At 43.2% G+C, this 24,404-nt stretch overlaps 1 long non-coding RNA gene and 1 other non-coding gene across 3 annotated transcripts; one reads left to right on the top strand and one right to left on the bottom strand.

The window, feature by feature from the left end:
- Positions 1 to 4,106: 4,106 nt before the first annotated feature.
- Positions 4,107 to 18,915, bottom strand: LOC110573726. Of its 2 annotated transcripts, none has more exons than XR_002479921.1 (3): positions 18,678 to 18,915; positions 18,109 to 18,147; positions 4,107 to 4,473 (listed from the first exon to the last, which is right to left on the bottom strand). It is a non-coding gene; the product is annotated as an uncharacterized LOC110573726 (long non-coding RNA). The 2 variants fall into 2 exon arrangements; XR_002479922.2 differs by lacking the exon at positions 4,107 to 4,473 and adding an exon at positions 17,141 to 17,173.
- Positions 7,912 to 8,014, top strand: LOC123323346. The gene has a single exon (XR_006539348.1). It is a non-coding gene; the product is annotated as a U6 spliceosomal RNA (small nuclear RNA).
- Positions 18,916 to 24,404: the final 5,489 nt, after the last annotated feature.

Genomic DNA, 24,404 nt, shown 5'->3' with positions numbered 1-24,404 from the left:
GCGTGGCTGCCGCCATCCGGGCCTGTGGGCGGAGCGGGGCCGGGAGCGGGCAGAAGGTTCTTACACCGGCCCCGGTGCGGGGCACCCCGGGCGGCGTCGCCTAGCTTCAGACCCGCCTCTGTATGGCTGGGTCAACGACTCCTCTGAGTCCTTCTCCTGCAAGTCACCTCGCGCACACCCTGCGCTCCGGAACTTCTGCCCGGATGAACACAGGGGAGAAGCCAAAATGACCGCCCGGAGGAGGACGCCGGAAGTCCCGCCCCGCGCTCGGCGTCACACACGGAAGGCCCCTGTTCTGAACCTTTATTGGCTCAGCGAGGCGGCCGTTAGGCGCGGAGCCTACAGGTTAATGTAGTTCGCGTGGATTCAGATGCGGCGGGTAAGGGCGCTGGGCAGCCGACCCACAATTTTAGACCCGCAAGCTGCGCTGGGAGATGGTGTCCACAAGTCCAAGAGGTTAAAAGGGTCTTTGTCCCTTCTTAAAGAAGCAGAACTCAAGTTTTGGGGGTAGTGTTGTGTGTTGCCTGTAGCTATTCACCCAATCGTGTGCGGACGTGTTATTTCGGACTCCGTGAAGTTCAGCTTGCTCCCAGAGGCTAAACATATTTCAGATGCTCCCAAAGGCTACAGACCCAAATACACTTATCATCGTGGTCATGCAGGCTCAAAATGTGTCCACTGGTAGCAGAAGCTAACACGTCACGTTGCATTTCAAATCCATACGCTATGAAGTGTTAGAGTTGGTTTTATCAGTCGCTCTATGTTTGATCAGGGACGAGAGAATAAACAGATCGGGTCATGACAGGAAATATTGTAGAGGGATGTTGGATACAATGAAGCAGGAATTCAAAGGTGAGCTCTGTAATGACCACAGAAAGTATCTCCCTTGACTGCATAGTAAATTACTGTGTTCAACTCAGCAACACGTTTATCTATTTAATATCTTCTCCGATTGCCTGATAGTCACTTCCTTTTGGAAATCTGACATCAGTTCAACAACATGACTGTGAGAGACGTGCTATTTTGTTTTGTTTTTTAAAGATTTTTATTTATTTATTCATGAGAGACAGACAGAGAGAGAGGCAGAGGGAGAAGCAGGCTCCCAAGGAGCAGAGAGCCCGATGCGGGACGACCCTGGGATCATGACCTGAGCCGAAGGCAGACGCTTAACCATCTGAGCCACCCAGGCGCCCGAGAGATGTGCTATTTTGATACTGGACAGTGGGTTCGGTGTTTACAGGTGTTAGCATGTATGAAAAGGGTGCTCTGATTTCCAAAATGCTGAGGGTAACTTAAATCTACGACCTCATCTCATTACTGGAAAGTGGTTATCATTTCCCCGTGATTACAGGGAGTATTCTGCATGAGGAATTGGCATTATCTGAGAAAAAACAGCTGTAAAATGCAAATTACACAGCTATTAATAATGGCTATATAATGATTCAGAGATTGTGTCAGAAATGTCTTAGTGGAAATACCAGTGGATGGTAAAAATGTGAAGATCTTAAGAGAAATTGTTGTTTGTTTTTTTTTTTAAGAGAAATTGTATCAGTGGTGTCTGAGAAAAGATAGTTAAGCTGAGCATGTGACTAAAATAATCATTCTGAAGACTTTGTCTCCCAAATTTGATTCTTATTCATTCTTGAAATTGAGTGATACCAGCATTCAGGGAAAGCTAACGGGGACGTTAGGAATAGGTAGAATTGTAAAAATATAAAGGGAAGCTAAAGTGTCCTGTTTATTCACTGTTCTAACAAATAATCAATGAGTGTTTGGCTTCAAGAACTTATTGTAGATGCATAGGAGACATTTGGACACAAAGGGACAAAAGACTCCTGCCCTCCTGGGGGCTATATTATATACAAGGAGGTCACAGAAATCATGAAAGAAGAAATGCTAAATCATACAGCATCTTGGAATGTGCTAGGCACAATGGAAGAACATAAGGTGAATGTGCTTAGAAGAGGGAGGCCTCTTTGCTAATAGGGTCATTAAGCAAAAACTTGAAGGATATGAGGGATAACTATGTGAGTATTTTTGGAATAAGTTCTAGGCAAAATGTGCAGGTGGCTAGATAGCTTTGGTAGGTGGAGCCTTCACAGGGCTCCTCAGCAGTTGAGGACTCCAGCCAGTTGGCCATTAGCCGACTTGCTCACTGCAGGGGATGTATGTGAGAAACTTTGGCTCTGCCTCTAGGAGTCTGCAATTTTTCACTGTGGTAGACTACAAGGCCTGGAACTAGGCAGCCTCGTTTTTCATCGAATCCTGGTTTTCAAGTTTGATTCCTAGACCTTTACCATTCATGTCACCTGGTGATTTGTTAGAAATGCTCATTCTCCTCTGGTAAGTGCTGTGAATTGTGCAAGACTGTTGAATCTCAGATCTGTACCTCTGAAACAAATAATGCAATATATGTTAAGGAAAAAAAAAAGAAGAAGAAGAAGAAGGTAGCGGGAGGGGAAGAATGAAGCGGGGGAAATCGGAGGGGGAGACGAACCATGAGAGACGATGGACTCTGAAAAACAAACTGAGGGTTTTAGAGGGGAGGGGGTGGGAGGATGGGTTAGCCTGGTGGTGGGTATTGAGGAGGGCACATTCTGCATGGAGCACTGGGTGTTATGCACAAACAATGAATCATGGAACACTACATCTAAAACGAATGATGTAATGTATGGTGATTAACATAACAATAAAAAATTTTTTAAAAAAGAAATGCTCATTCTCATTTCAGAAACTAGCCTAGTGAAACAGAGATTCTGTGGTCAAGGCCTAGAATCTGTGTTTTAACAATTTTCCAGGTGATTCTGATATAACATTCCATTGTTCTGTTGTGGTTTCTGTAGACCAGGTCACAGTGTTTCTCACAAAAGGAGTCACCTCTAAATCTGCAGGATTTCTGAACTGATATTAAAAAAGAAGGGATCAGTATATACAATTATAAAATAGAACGTGAAAGGTGCCTGGGTGGCTCAGTCATTTGAGTGTCCAACCTTTGGTTTTGGCTCAGGTCATGATCTCAGGGTCATGAGATCGAGCCACCTGTCACATTCCATGCTCAGAGAGGAGTCTGCTCAAGATTCTCTCTCCCTCTCCCTCTGTCCTTCACCTACTCTCTCTCTCAAAAATAAATAAAATCTTTGGGGCGCCTGGGTGGCTCAGTCGTTAAGCGTCTGCCTTCGGCTCAGGTCATGGTCCCAGGGTCCTGGGATCGAGTCCCATATCGGGCTCCCTGCTCATCGGGAAGCCTGCTTCTCCCTCTCCCACTCCCCCTGCTTGTGTTCCCTCTCTTGCTGTCTCTCTGTCAAATGAATAACTGCAATCTTTAAAAAAAGAAGAACATGTTAAGTAATAGGTTGTATCTGCCTGACTATATAAAAAAGTGAGATTTCTTACTGACTTCACAATCTCTTTATTGGATTGCCTGTGATGCACATCACATCTGTTTTAATGCTTATTAATAATAAAACTGTTTTGTTTTCTTTCCTTCTACTTGTGTGCAAAGGTTTTCTGGGTTAGCAGGATATTTTGTTTATGTTTCCCCAAGAGATCCTCCTACCTCAGAACTCCAAAATGCTGGGCGCCTGGGTGGCTCAGTTGGTTGAGCGACTGCCTTCGGCTCAGGTCATGATCCTGGAGTCCTGGGATCGAGTCCCACATCAGGCTCCCCTCAGCAGGGAGTCTGCTTCTCCCTCTGACCCTCCCCCCTCTCATGTGCTCTCTCTCTCTCTCTCATTCTCTCTCTCAAATAAATAAATAAAATCTTTAAAAAAAAATTATAAAAAAGAACTCCAAAATGCTGAAGGTACAACACCAAAAGTGAACTCTATGAACTTTGGGTGATAATGATGTGTCAATTTAGGTAATGAACCACTCTAATATAGGGAGGCTGTGCATCTGGGGACAGGCAGGCAGTATATAGGAACTCCCTGTAATTTCTGCTCTACTTTCTATGAACCTAAAACTGCTCTAAGTTTTTTTCAAAAATTAAAATTTATTAGTGAAAAACACTTAATGTTTTAGAAACCCATCTTTGAGTAATTATTATTTTAATATTTTTTATTATGATAAAATATACATAATGAAAAATTTACCATTTTAACCATTTTAATTGTACAATTCAGTGGCAGTAAGTACATTCACACTATAGTGCAACTGTCAAGACTATCCATCTCCAGAATTCTTACATCACTCAATGAGGTCCTTCTGTTCTCATGGAGCTTAGGGCCTGGCTTGGTGGCACATGGAAACGTCCTGGTTCTCCAAGTGTGAAACCTCTCCAAAAGGACCAAAAGACTGTCCTCTTGGGTCTTTATGAAGGCTTTATTACAAAGTCATGATTGCCTAAGTCACGGGCCATTGGATGATGCAACCTCCAGCTTCTCTCCTTCCCTGAAGGTAGGGTGTTGGGAATAGGGACTGAAAGTTCTAATCCTTTATCACATGATTGCTCCTCCTGGCACCTTGCCTCTGAACCTTGGGTGGGTTTGAAAAGGAAAAATCACCTTCATTAATAACAAGACACTCATTTTACCTTTATAGCTCTGAAGCATTTTCAGGAATTATGGATGAAGACCAATATATCTAAGAAATGATATAATATATAACAATATAACATTCCTTAAAAATCACTGTATCACACCAGCAATGAACAAATGGAATTGGATATTTACATTATTAGTACCGTCAAAATAAATTACTTAGGCATCAATCTAACAAAACATGTACAAGATATATATAGGGAAAATTATAAAATTCTGATTAAAGATATCAAAGAAGAACTAAATAAATGGATGTACCATGTTCATGAACAGGAAGACTCAATATTGTCTAAATGTCAGTTTTCTTCAAATTTGCCTATGTATTCAACACAATCTTAAAAATCCCAGCAAATTATTTTGTGGATATTGACAAACTGATTCTAAAGTTTGTATGGACAGGCAAAAGAGCCAAAAGAGCTAACTAATTCAATATTGAAGAAGAAGAACAGAGTCGAAGACTGACACTACCCAACTTCAAGATTACTGTAAAGCTACAGTGATGAAGACAGTGTGTTACTGGCTAAAGGGTAAAAAGATTAATGGAACAGAATAGTGAGCTCAGAAATAGACCCACAAACTCAACTGATCTTTGACAATGTAACAAAAGCAATGCAATGGAGCACAAATAATATTTTCAACAAATATGCTGGAACAACTGGACATCTACATACAAAAAAAAAAAAAAAGAATCTAGACATAGCCTTTATTCCCTTACAAAAATGAACTCAAAGTGCATGATAGACCTAAATGCACAGCAAAAAAACTTATAAAATTCCTAGAAGATAACATAGGAGAAAACTTAGATAATTTTGGGTATGATGCTAACTTTTTCAATACAAAACCAAAGGCACAATTCATTACAGAAATAAGTGGGGGCGCCTGGGTGGCTCAGTCATTAAGCGTCTGCCTTCGGCTCAGGTCATGATCCCAGGGTCCTGGGATCAAGCCCCACATCGGGCTCCCTCCTCCGCGGGAGGCCTGCTTCTCCCTCTCCCACTCCCCCTGCTTGTGTTCCTTCTCTCACTGTGACTCTCTGTCAAGTAAATAAATAAAATCTTCAAAAAAAAAAAAAGAAGTGATAAAGCTGGACTTCATTAAAATTCAGAACTTCTGCTCAGCAAAAGACAATGTCAATAGAATAAGAAGAAAAGTCACAAATGAGAAGAAAACATTTACAAAAGACAAATCTGATGAAAGGTTGTTATCAAAAATGTACAAAGAACTCTTAAAACCCAACAGTAACAAAACACTTTTATAAAAAATGGGCAAAAAATACAAAAAAAAAAAAAAAAGGACTAAAGACCTTAACAGACACCTCACCAAATAAGATACACATATCACCACTGAACATATGAAATTATGTTCAACATCATATGTTATTAAGAAATTACAAATTCAAATGAGATACTACTACATACCTAACAGAATCACCAATATCCAAAACACTGACAATATCAAATGCTGGTGAGAAGGTGAACAACAGGAATTCTCATTCATTTCTGGTAGGAATGCACACTTGCATAACCACTTTGGAATGTAGTCTGACAGTGTCTAACAAAACTAAACATTACTACACAATCCAGTTATCACATTCCTTGGTATTTACCCAAATGGGTTGAAAACATGTCCACACAAAAACCGGCACACAGATGTTACAGCAGCTTTATTCATAGTTCCCAAACTGGGAAGCAACCAAGATTCACTTTAATAGATAAATGCGTACATAAACCCTAGTATATTCAACAATGGAATATTATTCAGAACTAAAAAGAAATTAACTTTCAAGCCAGAAAAGACACAAAAGAACCAAAAATGCATACTGCTAAGTGAAAGAAGATAATCTGAAAAGGCTACATATTTGTCATTCCAATTATTTAACACTTAGGAAAAGGCAAAACTTTGGAGACAGTAAAAAGATCAGTGGTTGCCAGGGCTTACAGTAAGGAGTGGATGAATATGCAGAGCATGAAGGACTTTTAGGGTAGCAAAATTATTCTGTATGATATTATGATACATATCATTATACATTTGTCAAATCCATAGAATATACAACACCAAAAGCAAATTCTAATTTCAGCTATGAACTTTGGGTGATAATGATGTGTCAGTTTAGGTTCATTGATTGTAACAAATACACCACTCTAATATAGGATGTTCATAGTCAGGGAGGCTCTGTGTCAGGGGACAGGCAGGCACTATACAGGAACTCCCTATACTTACTGCTCTATTTTGCTATGAATCTAAAATTCCTCTAAAATAAGTTTCTTTTAAAAACTAAAAATAGGTGGGGTGCCTGGGTGGCTCAGTCGGTTAAACATCTGCCTTCAGCTCAGGTCATGATCCCAGGGTCCTGGGATCGAGTCCTGTGTCGGGCTCTGCATCTCCCTCTCCCTCTGCCCCCTGGCGTGTGTTCTCCCTCTTTCTCAAATAAATAAAATCTTTTAAAAAATAAAATTAAATTAATATTAAAAAATAAAAATTTAAAAAAAATTTAAAAATAGGGGTGCCTGGATGGCTCAGTCGGTTAAGTGTCTGCCTTCAGCTCAGGTCATGACCCCGGAGTCTGGAGAGGGAGCCCGGCATAGGGCTCCCAGGAGCCTGCTTCTCGCTCTGCCCCTCCCCCCACACTCGTGCTCACTCTCTTTCTCAACTAAAATCTTTTTTTTTTTTTAAAGATTTTATTTATTTATTTGAGAGAGAGAGAATGAGAGAGAACACCTGAGAGGGGATAGGGTTAGAGGGAGAAGCAGACTCCCTGCCGAGCAGGGAGCCTGATGCGGGACTCGATCCAGGGACTCCAGGATCATGACCTGAGCCGAAGGCAGTCGCTTAACCAACTGAGCCACCCAGCCGCCCTTAAATAAAATCTTTTTAAAATAGATTAATTAACTGGGGCGCCTGGGTGGCTCAGTTGTTAAGCATCTGCCTTCAGCTTGGGTCATGATCCCGGGGTCCTGGGATCAAGCCCTGCATCGGGCTCCCTGCTCAGCAGGAAGCCTGCTTCTCCCTCTCCCACCTCTCTCACTGTTTCTCTGTCAGATAAATAAAAAATAAAATCGTAAAAAATAATAAATAAAATAGATTAATTAATTAAAAATTAAAAATAGAGGGGCACCTGGCTGGCTCAGTCGGTAGAGCATGCAACTCTTGATCTCAAGGCCCTGAGTTTGAGCCCTACACTGGGTGTGGAACCTAATTAAAATTAAATAAATAAAATTAAAAATAGAAATTATCACACTTTTAATTAAAAGCTTTTATATAATTAAATGGGAAAATGTACACATTTAGGGGCATGGAATGTACATGAGTTTGAGTAGCTCTTCTTTCCCCTTTGATCTCTGGGTGAAAGTTGATGTCAAAATAGGTTTATAGGGTGCTCACTTGGGCAGCACATACACTAAAATTGGAACGATACAGAGATTAGCATGACCCTTGAGAAAGGATACACGCAAATTCGTGAAGCATTCCATATTTTTATAAGTGAAATCTTTTTTTTTTAAAGATTTTATTTATTTGACAGAGACACAGCGAAAGAGGGAACACAAGCAGGGGGAGTGGGAGAGGGAGAAGCAGGCTTCCCGCCGAGCAGGGAGCCCGATGCAGGGCTCGGTCCCAGGATCCTGAGATCATGACCTGAGCCAAAGGCAGACGCTTAACGACTGAGCCACCCAGGTGCCCCTATAAGTAAAATCTTAAAAAAATAAATAAATTTGACTTTCTCCTGTTTAAAAAAAAAAAAAATACTAGGTTTATAGGGGCACCTGAGTGTCTCAGTCAGTTAAGTGTCTGCCTTCGGCTCAGGTCATGATCCCAGAGTCCTGCAATCGAGCCCCGCATGAGCCCCTGCATCCGTTCCCTGCTCAGCAGGGAATGTGCTTCTCCCTCTGTCCCTCCACCGACTTGTTTTCTCTCTTTCTTTCTCCCTCCCTCTTTCTCTTTCTCTCTCTCTCTCTCTCTCTCTCTCTCTCTCTTGTGCGGCGCACGCGATCAAAAATAAATAAATAAAATCTTTAAAAAAATAAATAGGTTTGGGGGCGCCTGGGTGGCTCTGTTGGTTAAGCGACTGCCTCTGGCTCAGGTCATGATCCTGGAGTCCTGGGATCGAGTCCCACATCCGGCTCCCTGCTCAGCGGGGAGTCTGCTTCTCCCTCTGACCCTCCCCACTCTCATGCTCTATCTCATTCTCTCTCTCAAATAAATAAATAAAATCTTTAAAAAAAATAAATAGATAAATAAATAAATAAATAAATAGGTTTGTAATAAAAATTTCTTGCACCTAGTTACTTGAGAAAAAATTGGGGGGCACTATCTACATACTCTGTTTGATTGTAGGGTACAAGGGCAAAGTCTTCACTGCTTATTCTTAGCCCCTCGTTATTATTCAGAACCTTTAAGATAATTCTATATTCTAGAAACTGATCAGTGACTAATTATCACCCAAGTGTATTTTGACTAATTATCATCCAAGTGTAGTCTCAATCTGAGTTTTAGGATATTAGCACATGATTCTAGAAGAAATATGGGGAGGGGGCGCCTGAGTGGCTCAGTCCTTGGGCGTCTGCCTTTGGCTCAGGTCATGATCCCAGGGTCCTGGGATCGAGCCCCATATCAGGCTCCCTGCTCAGCGGGAAGCCTGCTTCTCCCTCTCCCACTCCCCCTGCTTGTGTTCCCTCTCTCGCTGTGTCTCTCTCTGTCAAATAAATAAATACAATCTTTAAAAAAAGTAAATAAAATTTAAAAAAAAGAAGATGGGGGAGGGTCCTAGTCACATACATAAAGATCCTCAATGCATAGCCATGCCGTCTGTTCTGTCTAACAATGGAACTATGGATGCTATCCTGATGAGAGGGGGAGTACCAGGTGTAGAACCCAACAGAGACTGGGATTCAGAGAGAAATAGCCCAACATGGAGCACAGCACACCAGGCCATTCCTGTAACTGCTGTTTCTGTGTTTTCTTTGTGAATCCATTCTGCTTCCCAAAACCATTCCTACCAATTCTTTTACATCAGGGCACAGAGACACTTTGTTGGCTTAGCAAAGTAAACCTTTATTAGAATTCTGTATTGATTATTCTCCTCTTAAGTCCATTTCATTTGTGTCAGAAAATGTATTTTAGTTCAGTTCCTGACATGCAGTTTTAAGCAGTCCTTTTTCTCATTACTGAAGACTTTTACTGTCCCATCTGTCTTAGAATCTGGGTTTTCATCAGTCTAGATTGTAGCTTCACTACAGCTTGCCCCCTATTTTTCTAATGAACAGTTGCTTATTCTCTATACCTTAAGGAAACAACTGACTTAAATATGATTTTCACCAGAAAACATCTCACGTTTTCCACAAAAAAATCATGTCTCTCATTTTCTAGAATTGTGCCACACTCTGAATGTTTTTTTTATCTGTGATTTCTAACATGATTCATCTCTTATTCCTTCTCTCTCTCCCTCTTCTCTCCTTCTCTCACCTCTGTTTGCTGTATCACTCTCTTGCTTTACCCTATGTGTTTACTCTCTCTCTCTGATACGAGATCACACCTGGCCACAGATAATTTACTAAATGTATGCAGTGACTGTGTACTAAGCTTCCATGAAAGGGGGACACAGGAAAATGAAGACCATCTAGAGTGGCTTCCTAGACTTGGAATATTCTTCATAGATTTATTCATGGTAAATGAAGAGGAAATGGGACTGAGTTGAATTTAGGACAGGTCCTAGATGTCAGACATTTTCTCTGTTTTTCATACTGTTTAGTGGAATCCTCAAGAGTGGAGTTGTATGAGCTTTGATGTAGTTATGAAACCAAATCTTTATAGTACAATTAGATTGTATTTGTCTTCTATCTGCTGTTCCATCTGCCTTTTGAAATCCTCATGTTGCCTCTTCACACTGCAGAGCCATGAATTTTTTTTTTTTTTTAAGATTTTTGTTTATTTATTTGACAGAGAGAGACAGTGAGAGAGGGAATACAAGTAGGGGGAGTGAGAGAGAGAGAGAGAGAAGCAGGCTTCCCGCGGAGCAGGGAGCCCGATGTGGGGCTCTATCCCAGGACCCTGGGATCACGACCTGAGCCGAAGGCAGACGCTTAACGACTGAGCCACCCAGGCGCCCCAGAGCCATGAATATTTTCATAATACACTCTTGTAGATGAGGTAAGATAACACAGTATGTAGGAAGCTCCCAATTCAGAGAGACTCCAAATCTCACAACACCATCTGGAGTATGATAATGTTTCTCTAACTGGGTGAGTACATGCTTAAGAAATCAAGACTCTACTTCCATAGGAAAAAATTCTGTGAACTGCAAAAGAAAAAAAAATCTTCCCTCCCCTCTTAAATGGAGAAAATACGAATTTAAGAAACGGAGTTACTTCAGGTAGCAAAGGTTGTGATTTTATCAGTTTCAAAATTCAAATGTTTTCCTAAGATGTTTTTTCCTAACTTAAGCAGCTTTCACCTAATCTCATCCTTTCTCTTGACCACTTTGCTCTTTCCATTCCTCCTACTCACAAATATCTTTTTTTTTTTTTTAAAGATTTTATTTATTTATTTGACAGAGAGAGAGAAAGCACAAGTAGGCAGAGAGGCAGGCAGAGAGAGAGGGAGAAGCAGGCTCTCCACTGAGCAGGGAGCCGGACGTGGGGCTCGATCCCAGGACCCTGGGATCATGACCTGAGCCGAAGGCAGCCGCTTAACCGACTGAGCCACCTAGGCGCCCCCTCACAAATATCTTTTTAAACCTTTTAGTTCTATTTGGATCTGAGTGACTGGATTCCAGGGATGAGGCAACTGATGTTTGCTATGAGTTCATTTGTTTTACAAATGGTGTCAGTGCTCATATACTATACATTTAAAATCTGGTAGGAAACTTTAAGTGTTTGAGAGAAGAAATACTATTTCAAATGAAACAAAACCACCTAACATCTAAGGGACCACGGAATTCTGTCTTGATAGAATGTGCATGTGCAAGAAGACACAAATGTCCTTTGTGATGTGGAAAGCTGTCTTCCCAACTTTTGAAAAATATGTGAATGTGTTTGGTTTTCTCCATATAAGCAGGATTTCAACAACTCTCATCTAGAGCACAAGGGCAGCTTCTTCTCAGTCACTGCGGTCAATAGATGGACCTCAAAACACCAAACCTTCCTGCTTTACAGTCTTACTCAGCGCTCTGTGCTTTTTCACAGAGGTCTCTTGTGATCCTTTTATTTCTGTGGTATCAGCTGTAAAGCCTCCACTTTTTTTTTTTTTTAAGATTTTATTTATTTATCTGACAGAGAGCACACAAGCAGGGGGAGCATCAGGCAGAGAGAGAGGGAGAAGTAGGCTCCCCAGTGAGCAGGGAGCCCGATGTGGGACTCGATCCCAGGACCGTGGGATCATGACCTAAGCCGAAGGCAGATGCTTAACCGACTAGGCCACCCAGGTGCTCCAAGGCTTCACTTGTTATATAATTTTAATGGGATCCTTTCTCTTTTTTACATTGGTTAATCTAGCTAGTTTTGTCAATTTTGCTTTTCTTTGCAAAAAAACAATTCTTGGTTTCATTGATAATTTCCATTGTTTTTCTAGTATCTATTTCATTTATTTCTGTTCTAATCTTTATCGTTTATTTTCTTCTGCTAACTTTGGGCTTAATTTATTGTTTTTCTAGTTCCTAGAAGTGTAAAGCAAAGGTTGCTTATTTGAGATCTTTTATTTTAACGTAGATATTTATATCTATAACCTTTTCTTATAACTGCTTTCCCTACATCCTATAAGTTTTGGTATGTTGTATTTTTATTTTCATTTGTTTCAAGATAATTTTTTATTTCCCTTTTGATTTCTTCTTTGACCCACTGGTCCTTCAGGAGTGTGTTGTTTAATTTCCATTTATTTGTGAGTTTTCCCATTTTCCTCATGTTATTTACTTCTACTTTAATACCACTATGGTGAGAAAAGATACTAGATATTATTTCAATCTTCTTAAATTTGTTGACTTGTTTTGTGGCACAACACGTGATCTTTCTTTGTTTTTTCACTCTTATTTGCCAAAATTCATTTTTAAAAAGCAGGTAAAAGGGGCACCTGGTGTATCAGTCGTTAAGCATCTGCCCTCGGCTCAGGTCATGATCCCAGGGTCCTGGGATCGAGCCCCACATCGGGCTCCCTGCTCCGCAGGAGGCCTGCTTCTCCCTCTCCCTCTGTCCCTGCTTGTGTTCCCTCTCTTGCTGTCTCTCTCTCTGTCAAATAAATGAATAAAATCTTAAAAAAAAAAAAAAAAGCAGGTAAAAGATAACCAACATTCTACCAAAGAAGACAAACATCTGGCAAATAAACAAATGAAACAATGCTAAACATCAGGGAAATACACCTAAAACCACAGTTGAGATAAAATTGCTAAATATTCATTAAAAGGGTCAAAATTTTAAAAGATTAACTGTATCTACTATTGGCAAAGATAAGGAAGAAGGGGAACTCTTACACACTGCTAGTAGAAAGAACCGTTTTAGATCAGTTTGACATTTCTTAAAAAGTTAATACATTCACCCAGCTTGTGATTCCAGCTGAAGTATTAACACAAGAGAAATGAAACACAGCCACGTAAAGAACTGTATTAAAACGTCTGTAGTAATTTTATTTGTAACCACCAACACCGTAAAGCAGTCAATATCCATAAACAGATGAATGGATACATAAACCGTGGTATTTCATAGAAAATCATACCTGTCAGTCATATAAAACTAATGGACTACTCATGTAAGTGCCATTGCTGAATCTGAAAATGAACGTTCTGCAGCGGGCACCCATGGGAGGAAAACAAGGGTAAACAATTTACTATTTCAATCATATAAAAATCCAGACAATGCAAACTACTCTGTTACAAAGATCAATGGTTGCCTGAAGGGCAGAGAGAGAGAGACATCATTAAAGTGCTGCACACAAATACGGGAGTGACGGATAGGTCCACTTTCATGATTGTGATGAGTTTCCTGGGTTAAGTGAATTTCAACTTACTGAGCTGTACAGCTTAAATATGTACAGTTTATTGCATGTCACCTACATCTTATCACAGCTTTAGAAACATGGTTCAAAATAAAACCTGGATTTCCTACTGGTTTGTAAAATCTCCCTCTATTGACTCCACCATCTCTCCTCATGCCCCAGGAGAGGATGCCTTGCCTCAGTGATAACCAATAAAGGTAAACAATGAAAGCCATTTCCACGTGATTCAATAAAAGGAATGCAGGCTGCGCATGAAGGCCACAATCACTGACCAAGACGCCTCCTTTCTCTAGACACCCCGGTTTTCCTCCCTACACAGCAACGGCCTTGAGACAGAGCGCCCAAAAAAGCTGCAAGAGTCACAAAAACTTTACACTACTTTTTCTGACAGGCCCTCAAGCTACACAAAACACACCCTTCTGGAAATCCTGAGAATTTCTGTACCTGCTCACCCTTCACAGCCATAGTGACTAAACCTTGTGGACACCCTTTGAAAAGAGGCCCATTCCAACTAGTTTGTTGTAGTCTCCTCACTCCCTATAACTCCAGTGGGGTTTTGTGTGTTTGTAACAATCATGATTCCCCCTTATAATCCTTCAACTAGTGGCACCACCCTAAAGAATTCTGGACACCAGAGCACATGGCCCCTTTGCAGGACACGAGGAACAGACTTCCCTTACCAGCGCTGAGCACAATGCCACATCCCCTGTGAATAAGAGAACAATTCTCACAAACACCAGAGGTTGTCACAGCTGTCTCCTCCTCAGGTTGACCCCTGAACCTACAAAATATCCTGACATCCAAGCTATAAATAAGGACCATAAAGCCCTGCAGTCTTTCCTGGGAGGCTGTGGGCAGCAATGCAAACTAGGCCAAAATGAGAGAGCTATATATATTCTGCCGTAATACTGTCCTATCTGAGGCACACAAAGTTTGGTCCCAACAAAAGCTGGTCACACGTTCATGCTAGCAGAACTCAGTTGTTCTCAGCAGAACAACTTAAATAGTTGTTTTCAAACTGCCACATACACAGTGAATAGAGCCCCCAAGATTAAAGGTGCCTTAAATAAGGCCTTCATTATCACACAAACCAGAACAATGGAAGGCAGGCTGTTCCTAGGTTTGTGATTTGGAGGCTGGAAAATTCCATCACAAGAGTCATGTGAGACCAGTAACATCCCTGGGAAGTCTATGTTTTCAGATCATGAGCATTGTCTTCTGGGCCCAAACTGGGTCAGGTCCATGGCCTAACTCATCAGAGAGAAAGAAATGAGAAAGGAATGAATGATCAGGCTTCTCACATATCCTTTCACAAACAGGAGAACAGGGAAGTTTTACTTCCCTAAACACAATGTAGTTAGTGAATGAGACACACCTTGGGTACCTTCCAAGGGGCAGAAATAGAAAAGCTTCTGCAACAGAACGGAGGGACATAAATCTGGCAATGGCCCGGGCAGTTTAAAAACATACCTCTCACATACCTGGAATTTAGTGGCTGTTCTGATGTAGGAGATTAAATTCGGGTAGATGGCACCCTCATAAGGGACCACCTCCAGTGTTATAAAGAATATAGAACTAGCACACTCCCTGCACATCTACGTAAATTCCCTAAGTTTGCTATGTGAATTTTCTGGCATTCAATGAGACAGGGCCTCCACCTGAGCAGTCAGCACATTCATGAGGCCTTCATCCAGTGTGAACTTTCCAACACTGAAGGAGCAACAGAGCTTTTTTCCTCATACTCAAAAGGCCTTTCTCCAGTGTGAATTCTGATGCTGAAAGAGCACAGAACTTTAGCTAAAAGATTTCCCACATTCCCCACACTCATAAGGCCTTGATTCACTGTGAACCTCAGGTAATTAAAGTGACTGGATCCGTAAGGAAAGAAGTTCCCACATTCCCTGCACACATAAGGCCTCCCCCCAGTGTGAACTCTGTGGTGCTGAATGCGATTCGCCTTGTTGCTAAATAATTTACCACATTCCACACACTCATTAAGGCCCTTTTCCAGTGTGAACTCTCCAATGGTGATTGAGGTGGTACCTTTTGCTAAAAGACTTCCCACACACACCACATACATAATATCTTGTTCTAGAGAGGTCTCTCTAGTATTAAATAAATGTGTATTTGTTCTCACAAGTTTTCATGCATCTTCCCCATTTATAATGAATTTTTATATCATGTAAGCCCACTACACACTCGGTACTGTTCTTTGACTTCTCCACAGTATAAGTTGACTTATTGTTGGAGAGATCCTGAGCTGGTCAAGAAGTCCTTCCCAACCTCCCTGCAGGTAAAGGGCTTCCTTGACACACAGAACTTGCAGCTCTTTACATGTGAAGCTCTGCTTCTGAAGTGTTTCTCTCCAGTGTCCTGCTTCCGGTGCTGTGGAAGGTTTCCAATAAAACATAATCATTTCCCACATGCCCCACAGGTGTATGGTTTCTGCCTGGTATGTGTTCCTTGGCGCAGCCAAGTAAAAAATCTCTCTCAAGACTAGGCTACATATCTCACAGGAGCAGGCCTTCTGGGCAGACACACACCTGCCTTGGAGTCCTGACCCGTGACACTCCTACAGAAATGCTCTGCTCAAAAGGTGCCTCCTCGTTATCTGCTCCACACCAACAACCTGAAAGAAATAAAATGCTGGAGGAGTCCATGTTGACTCTGGTTGGAGGGGACCACCCATACACAAGAATGTTTTTCCCAAACCCAGGACAAGTCCATGCGATTGTCGGCAGAACCAGAACTGTTTCAGGTTGAGGACAGAGAGCCTCTGCTCCAGGGAAATAAAGAGCATAAAACGGGGAAGGTCTCAAATGGTGAAGGACGCAACTATGACGTGTGACACGTGGAGGAGAGCAGGGTCTATAACCTGTTTTTCTGCAAATAACTTCCAGCCAGCTCTTGTTTCCTGGTGACATATGACCACTATGTGGAAGGGTATGTCCAGAACCAAGAAAATCCAAACGCAACAGAGTTGCTCATGTTCAAGGACTATTTGAAGACATATGCACACCTCATGACAAAATATGTAGAGGTCACTGCTGGGAAGCACTGCAGATGGAGCAGTGAGAAAAGCAGGTAAGACGTGGAGTCCGGACAGGTAGGGACTGGTCCCGCAAAGGGTTTAAGAGCAGAAGTGACATGTAGAGTTGACAAGTAGGCCAAGTGTCAAGACTGGTGAAGAAACAGCCGAAGTGTGCCCATTGTGAATCCACAGAGACATGAATAAGCAAGAGCTTTGGCCTGAATGACATCTTGCCTCAATTACCCCTTGTCTCTGCATCTCTCTCATGTCCATTCTTATCTTAAGCCTTGGCCACCTCCTAGACTAGTCTGTCTGATACACCCTACCTTTAAGCACACATACCTCCCTCACCAGCATTTATGAATTACAATACCGTCACTCAGGTACTCAAGTGAGAGACCCAGTGCTCAGCCCCTACCCTCTATTTCCTGGCCTATGAACATCTTCACGCCAGTTAACAAGAAGATTATACCTCCTAAATGTAACGACAGGTTACTTACGTGGGTCCACACAGTAAATACCACATTTTGAATGTCTCCAATTTGAACCGCTCTTTTGATTTCTCAACTTGTGTTTCCAGCTGCCAATCTGATGCCTCCACTCAGCGGTCTCTGAAATACCTCAGAATCTAAACATGGCCCAAACAAAGCTCCTAATATCCCCGGTGAGTATTAGTCCTACTACCAACTTCCCCCCTCTCAGTTGGAACTTCCATTCCTACAGCTGCAAAGATCAAACACCCTGGGGGTATCCCTGATATCTCCGTTTCTCTCCCTCACCACCCACATTAGAAAATCTAGTTTCCCAGGGCGCCTGGGTGGCTCAGTCGTTAAGCGTCTGCCTTCAGCTCGGGTCATGATCCCAGGGTCCTGGGATCGAGCCCCGCATCAGGCTCCCTGCTCGCTGGGAGGCCTGCTTCTCCCTCTCCCACTCCCCCTGCTTGTGTTCCCTCTCTCGCTATGTCTCTCTCTGTCAAATAAGTAAATAAAATCTTAAAAAAAAGAAAATCTAGTTTCCTGTTTTAAAACACGCATCCCACGGTTGCATCCAGAAATGCAACCACCCTAAATCACAGTCGTGGTCAACTAACCCTCGCTAGTCTATGGTAGTAGCCTCTGCCCTGATTTCCCTTGTGCTTCCCTCATTCCCATGGTCTGTTCTCTGCTTTAGTCAGGAGACTGTTTTGACTTTCCTAACTTTGTATCTCTTCTCTAACCCAAACCTCCCATTACGTCCAGAATAGACGCCCAATTTTTCAGGCAGTCATTCCTGTCCTGACACCTGTCCCCCTGCTCTTTGTTCTTTCATAAAAGGAGACCTGTGGTTCCTGAACACCCCTCGCTCAGATTTACCTCCATGTATTTGCACATCCTGGTACCCGCTCCTCGGTTAACCCTACACACTCATTTATGTTGGTCGACAGGAATGGGAACACCTTCATATAACCCCTGACATCAACTTAGGATTCTGAAAACAGCAGATAAGAGTCCCAGGGCACCACAATCCAGACAACATCTGGGTGTCAATCAGGGTCAATAAGGGACTAGGACACCCGCTACATACCCGTGTTGTTTCCCTCAGTGCTTCTGCAGTCCTGGGACTCTGCGGGGAAAAGGCAGGCAGGCCTTTAAAGAATGCGATCGTGGGGGAAAGGGAGGTTGATGGGCTCATGCCTCTCTGTACCCTTCCCTGGCCCTGGAGCCAAGTGACCTCGGGATGGCTGTCTAACCAGTGCGCCTCAGTGCTCAATGTTGCCTTTTACCAGTGGTGCGACCCTGAACAAAGACTCAACCTCCCAGTGCCTCAGTGCACTCATCTCCCTCCTCCAAACTGCTCTTCTTTAGAATTCCTTGGGGGAGTCTTGAAACCCTCCAGGAGATCGTGTCTCTCCTTCGGCCAAAGTCCCCTTGGCGCCTAGAGTCCTCACCTGAAGGTACGACACCTCGGCCCGCAGTCCAGGCGTGACTCCGCCTCACGCTCTCTGTCCCCCGAGGGCAGAATCCTCCCGCCTCGGCCCCGGCCGCCCTCGGCCCGGAGCCCGCTCCCGCACGGGGCCCCACCCGCCGCCGCCTCCCTGTCCCGGACACCGGGGCCTGGGCCTTCGGGGTCTGGGTGGGGGGACGAGCGCTCACCTGAGCCGGGTCCCTGCGCGCGGCCGCCGCCGTCGGACTCGGTGGGCGGAGCGGACACCCGAGCCGGCGATCGCTGTCCCGTCCCCCGCGCAGGGCAGCCCGGGCGGCGTCCCCAGCCGCGGATCCAAATCTCTGCCGTGAGGACGACTGTTTTCACGCCTACTCCCCCCTGTCACCTACGCCTCAGCCCTGCGGAAGGGACTCCCCAGAACGGCAAACCACCAAGGACCGGAACAGGAGGCCGGAAGTCCCGCCCCCACGCGATGCGCACGCACAGATATGCCTCGTCCTGATCCGTCATCGGCTCCTCTGAACGCATGGTCTTCGGGGTAATGTAGTCCTAGAGCTCCGGAGGTGACAGGAAAGGGGGTTCTCCGCCCTTGATAAACCAGAACATCGAGCATCGGCTAGGAGGGAAGCTAGGAAAATGGTACTCCTACCCCAAGGGAGGAAAAGGCTTTGCCCATGTCAAAGGCGGAGAAAAGACATTGTTTCAGACTCCATAAAATCACCCTACTCGAAGAGGATAAAAATCTTATTTGAGATGATCCCAGATCTACTTAACATAAATGGCTTAATCATCCCATAATCAATCATAAAATGACTCCTTCAATAGCTGGAAACGTTACGTTATTGCTCTTCGAATGCTGTGGCCTGAAGCTCTAGTCAGTGTTTCATTATGTTTGGTCAGGAAGAATAGAAAAGACTCCAAAGTGGGGCGCCTGGGTGACTCAGTCGTTAAGCGTCTGCCTTCGGCTCAGGTCGTGATCCCAGAGTCCTGGGATCGAGCCCCGCATCGGGCTCCCTGCTCAGCGGGAGGCCTGCTTCTCCCTCTCCCGCTCCCCCTGCTTGTGTTCCCTCTCTCGCTGTGTCTCTCTCTCTGTCAAATAAATAAAATCTTTAAAAAAAAAAAAAGACTCCAAAGAGCGCCATATGTGGGAAGAAAGAAGAGGAATGTTAGACTGTCCTGAAGCCGGAGGACAACTAGGAGCTCTGCTTCTGAATGCCACAGGAAATTTCTCCCTTGCTTATATCATCAGGGATTGTAATCATCGGGGATTGTGTCCTACACACTGAAAAACACTTTTTATCCACATTGTTTACTCCATATACTAAGATATACTCAATTTCTTTTAGCAATCTGAGGAGCAGCTCAATCAGAGAGCAACTTAACTAATGCTATCTTTTTTTTTTGTAATAGACTATATTTTATAGCAGTTTTAGGATCACAGCAAAACTGAACAAAAGGTAAAGAGATTTCCCCTATATCTCTGCCCCCCGCAAAGCTCCCGCATTACCTGTATACCTCCACCAGAGCAGTAATTTGTTAAAATTTATGAACCTTGGGCGCCTGGGTGGCTCAGGTGGTTAAGCGACTGCCTTCGGCGCAGGTCATGATCCTGGAGTCCCGGGATCGAGTCCCGCATCGGGCTCCCTGCTCGGCGGGGAGTCTGCTTCTCCCTCTGACCCTCCTCCCTCTCATGCTCTCTGTATCTCATTCTGTCTCAAATAAATAAATAAAATCTTTAAAAAAAAATTTATGAACCTTCACTGAGATACCATTATCACCCAAAGCCCATAGTTGTATAAGGATTCACTCACGGTGTTGTACCATACATGGATTTGGACAAATGTATAATGACAAGTATCCACCATTATAATGTCATATAGAGAAGTTTCACTGATCTAAAAATTCTCTGTGCTCCACCTGTTCATCCCTCCCTGTAGTGCAAGGGCCTGACAATAAACTTTTGATTGCCAAGACATCAATTTCAAAGACATCCATGTGGAAAAACGCATATTGCCAGCTACATATCGCAGCTACTAGTAAAATGACTAGTATAAAGCCCCAGGTAGGCTAAATAACCAATCACTTAAGTGATCCCTGTTGTTCCCTTCGTTCCCCAATTCCTACTTCTGTATCTTAAATTCTCCAATAGAGAGGGAACCTGTGAAACCCCAGGCAGCCCACTCATGACCATAATCAAGGCAGAGCCCCAGGTTCACACTCCCTCCCTCTCTCTAGTGGTGACTTTCTTGTGTGGCCCTTAGTTTTTCAAAGTTCTTGATAGTTTTCCCTGAGGTGTGTCCTGCAATCATAATAAAAACCATGAGGGGCGGTCCAGCCACATTAGCTCCAGGGAAGTACCTCTGAGGGCTCACCACAAGTGGTATCGAACCTCAGGCATTCTTAGCTGTTGCATCATTATCGATAAGCTGAGACCAATACAAAACCCTCTCTCTCTTACCCTAACTATTGCTATTTTGTAAAGGTCAAGGTAGAAAGGGAGCACTGAGCACTGAACTCTGAGATGAGGCATCTGAATCCCATGATCTCCTCTCTTTGCTGCAAAGTGATTATCAGAAATACAGCAATGCGGGACGCCTGGGTGGCTCAGTCGTTAAGCATCTGCCTTCGGCTCAGGTCATGATCCCAAGGTCCTGGGATCGAGCCCCACATCAGGCTCCCTGCTCAGCGGGAAGCCTGCTTCTCCCTCTCCCACTCCCCCTGCTTGTGTTCCCTCTCTCCCTGTGTCTCTCTCTGTCAAGTAAATAAATAAAATATTAAAAAAAAAAAAAAGAATGGGCTTACAAATGTGGGAAATTCTTTTTCAGAACATTTCTGCTCCTAGAACATCAGAGAGTTCACGATGGTAGGACTCATGAGTGCAGTAAATGTGGGAAATTCTATAGCTAGAACTCTAACCTCATTCAACAGCAGAGCATTCACACTGGAGAAAGACCATCTGAGTGCAACAAGTGTGGGAAATCCTACAACTGGGATGGCTACAACTCTAGTTTCCTAAGACATCAGATTGTTCACATGAAGTGAAGGCCTTTACCTAAGATAGTACATTGTGGTTTTTTTTATAATTTTTTTTTAAGATTTTATTTATTTATTTATTTGAGAGAGAGAGAGAGAAACAGCATGAGAGGGGATAGGGTCAGAGGGAGAAGCAGGCTCCCTGCCGAGCAGGGAGCCCGATGCGGGACTCGATCCCGGGACTCCAGGATCATGACCTGAGCCGAAGGCAGTGGCTTAACCAACTGAGCCACCCAGGCGCCCGATAGTACATTGTTATAGACTAAATTATCTTGCTCTTCTCCCTACCCACCATTCTTGTTTAAAGCCTAATACCCAATTTGGCTACATTTGGATATAGAATCCTTAAGAAAGTAATTAAGGTTAAATGAAGTCTGATCCGGTAGGACTACTTTAGCATAAAGAAATCTGGATCTGGATCTAGAGCTGGAAGCTAGGAGACCAAGATCAAGGTGCCAGCAAGTTGGTTTATCCTGAGGCCTCTCTCCTTGGTTTGCAGATGGCCACCTTCTTGCTGTGTCACATGGCATTTTCTCTGTGCATGCACCTTCCTGGTGTCTTTCCCTTTAAATTAAGAAAAAAACCCAAACAAACAGTAATTATATCATATTAAAGCCCCACCATTATGATCTCAGTTAACCTTAATTACTTCTTTTAATGTCCCAACTCCAAATAGTTACATTAGGCTTAAGGCTTCACATGTTAATGGGGGGCACACAAATGAGTCTACAACAATTGTTTTTAAGTACTGAAGAATATATTCACAATGTTTTGTGCTATTCATAGTGTAACAGTCGGGGCACCTGGGTGGCTCAGTCAGTTAAGCGTCTGCCTTCGGCTCAGGTCATGATCCCAGGGTCTTGGGATGGAGCCCCACATCAGGCTCCCAGCTCAACAGGTAGTCTGCTTCTCCCTCTCCCACTGCTGCTTCCCTTGCTTGTAATCTCTTTCTCTCAAATGAATAAATAAAATCTTTTTTAAAAATAGTGTAACAGGGGGCGCCTGAGTGGCTCAGTTGGTTAAGCGGCTGCCTTCAGCTCGGGTCATGATCCCAGGGTCCTGGGATCGAGTCCCATGTCAGGCTCCCCGCTCAGCGAGGAACCTGCTTCTCCCTCTGTCTCCTGGCTTGTGCTCTCACTCTCTCTCTGTCAAATAAATAAATAAATTAAATATTTTAAAAAAAATAGTGTAACAGGGTGCCTGGGTGGCTCAGTTGGTTAAGCGACTGCCTTCGGCTCAGGTCATGATCCTGGAGTCCCAGGATTGAGTCCCGCATCGGGCTCCCTGCTCAGCAGGGGGTCTGCTTCTCCCTCTGACCCTCCCCCCTCTCATGTGCTCTCTCTCTCTCATTCTCTCTCTCTCTCTCAAATAAATAAATAAAATCTTTAAAAAAAAATAGTGTAACAGTCATAGACACTTCTTAGTATAATCTGCTTTGTTAACATTGTTCACCCCTCTCTATAGTCTAAACATTCAGTAAAAAGCAAGCCCTGGTTTATACTGTTTGTCAATTTCCCTGGTATAAATATTGCCTCTTCTGCCAACTTCAAGCTGCCATAGTGTCACAGAATATGGAGCTGGGAAGAGATGTGTCCTAGAGAAACACTGTTTTCTGTTCCTAACATACTCATTTGGTAGTCATAAATAACCTCAAGAACATACATAATGGTAAAACATAGTAAAATAACTAGGAAGTGACAAACGCTGACAATCTTTGTTTTTAACAGCTTTATTAAAGTAAGTCACTTCTTGTTTCTCACAGTAGCTCTTTTCTAAAGCCATGGTTATTCACAGTAGTTATGTTCTCTAATGGTTCTGTGTTCCCAGTACTGAATTGCTGCATGTAAAACCATTGTTCCTAGAGAAAATACAGATTTGGGTTCCTGAGAGCTTCTAGTCACAACATTTTTGTCAAGTGATCAAAGCATAACATTGTTTTAACTGTGTTTCTGTTTAAAGACATCTTGCTTGCTGTGTGTTGATTTATTAACACAGGACTTATGGCCAACAGCACTGCTACTCATGCCTGAACAAAGCGCATCTAACACACGTATTTTCTTTCTGAGGCACATCCTAGCCTTGTGCTTAGAAATACTAGACAGCAAGTAAGCATCATATTTGGGGGCCATTTGAAACAGTGAAATCATCAACAAAAAGCAAACATGACATAAGCTGACCACACAAGGACACCTGTTTATAGTATGCAAGCTGAACGGAGAAAGGAACCTTAGCTGTGACAACTGCTACTACTTTTTTTTTTTTAAGATTTTTATTTATTTATTGAGAGAGATAGTGATAGAGAGAGAGCATGAGAGGGGGAGAGTCAGAGGGAGAGGCAGACTCCCCGCTGAGCAGGGAGCCCGATGCGGGACTCGATCCCGGGACTTCAGGATCATGACCTGAGCCGAAGGCAGTCGCTTAAACAACTGAGCCACCCAGGCGCCCCACAACTGCTACTACTTTTATCTTGAAACTGATGTTCTGTCTTAAACAGATTGTATTCTTTTTTTAAAAAAATATTTTACTTATTTATTTGACAGAGAGAGACACAGTGAGAGAGGAAACACAAGCAGGGGGAGTGGGAGAGGGAGAAGCAGGCTTCCCGCCGAGCAAGGAGCCTGATGCAGGGCTCGAACCCAGGACCCTGGGATCATGACCCGAGCCAAAGGCAGATGCTTAATGATTGAGCCACCCAGGCGCCCCTAAACAGATTGTATTCTAAAAGGCATATTTGCCTCTCTGATAATTAGTAAAACCAGTTTGACTTGCCACAAATGGAAGTCTACCATGAAATCAAAATAATGCTCTTAAGTCCCAGGGAACTTGTGAGGCTTACTTAGGCCTGCTCCCTCTGTTTTTTTGTGTTTTTTTTTTTTTTAAAGATTTTATTTATTTATTTGAGA

Source organism: Neomonachus schauinslandi, chromosome 16 (genome assembly GCF_002201575.2).
Source record: "Neomonachus schauinslandi chromosome 16, ASM220157v2, whole genome shotgun sequence".
In the NCBI taxonomy this organism is placed as follows: domain Eukaryota; kingdom Metazoa; phylum Chordata; class Mammalia; order Carnivora; family Phocidae; genus Neomonachus; species Neomonachus schauinslandi.
This window is presented reverse-complemented; position numbering and strand designations above follow the sequence as displayed.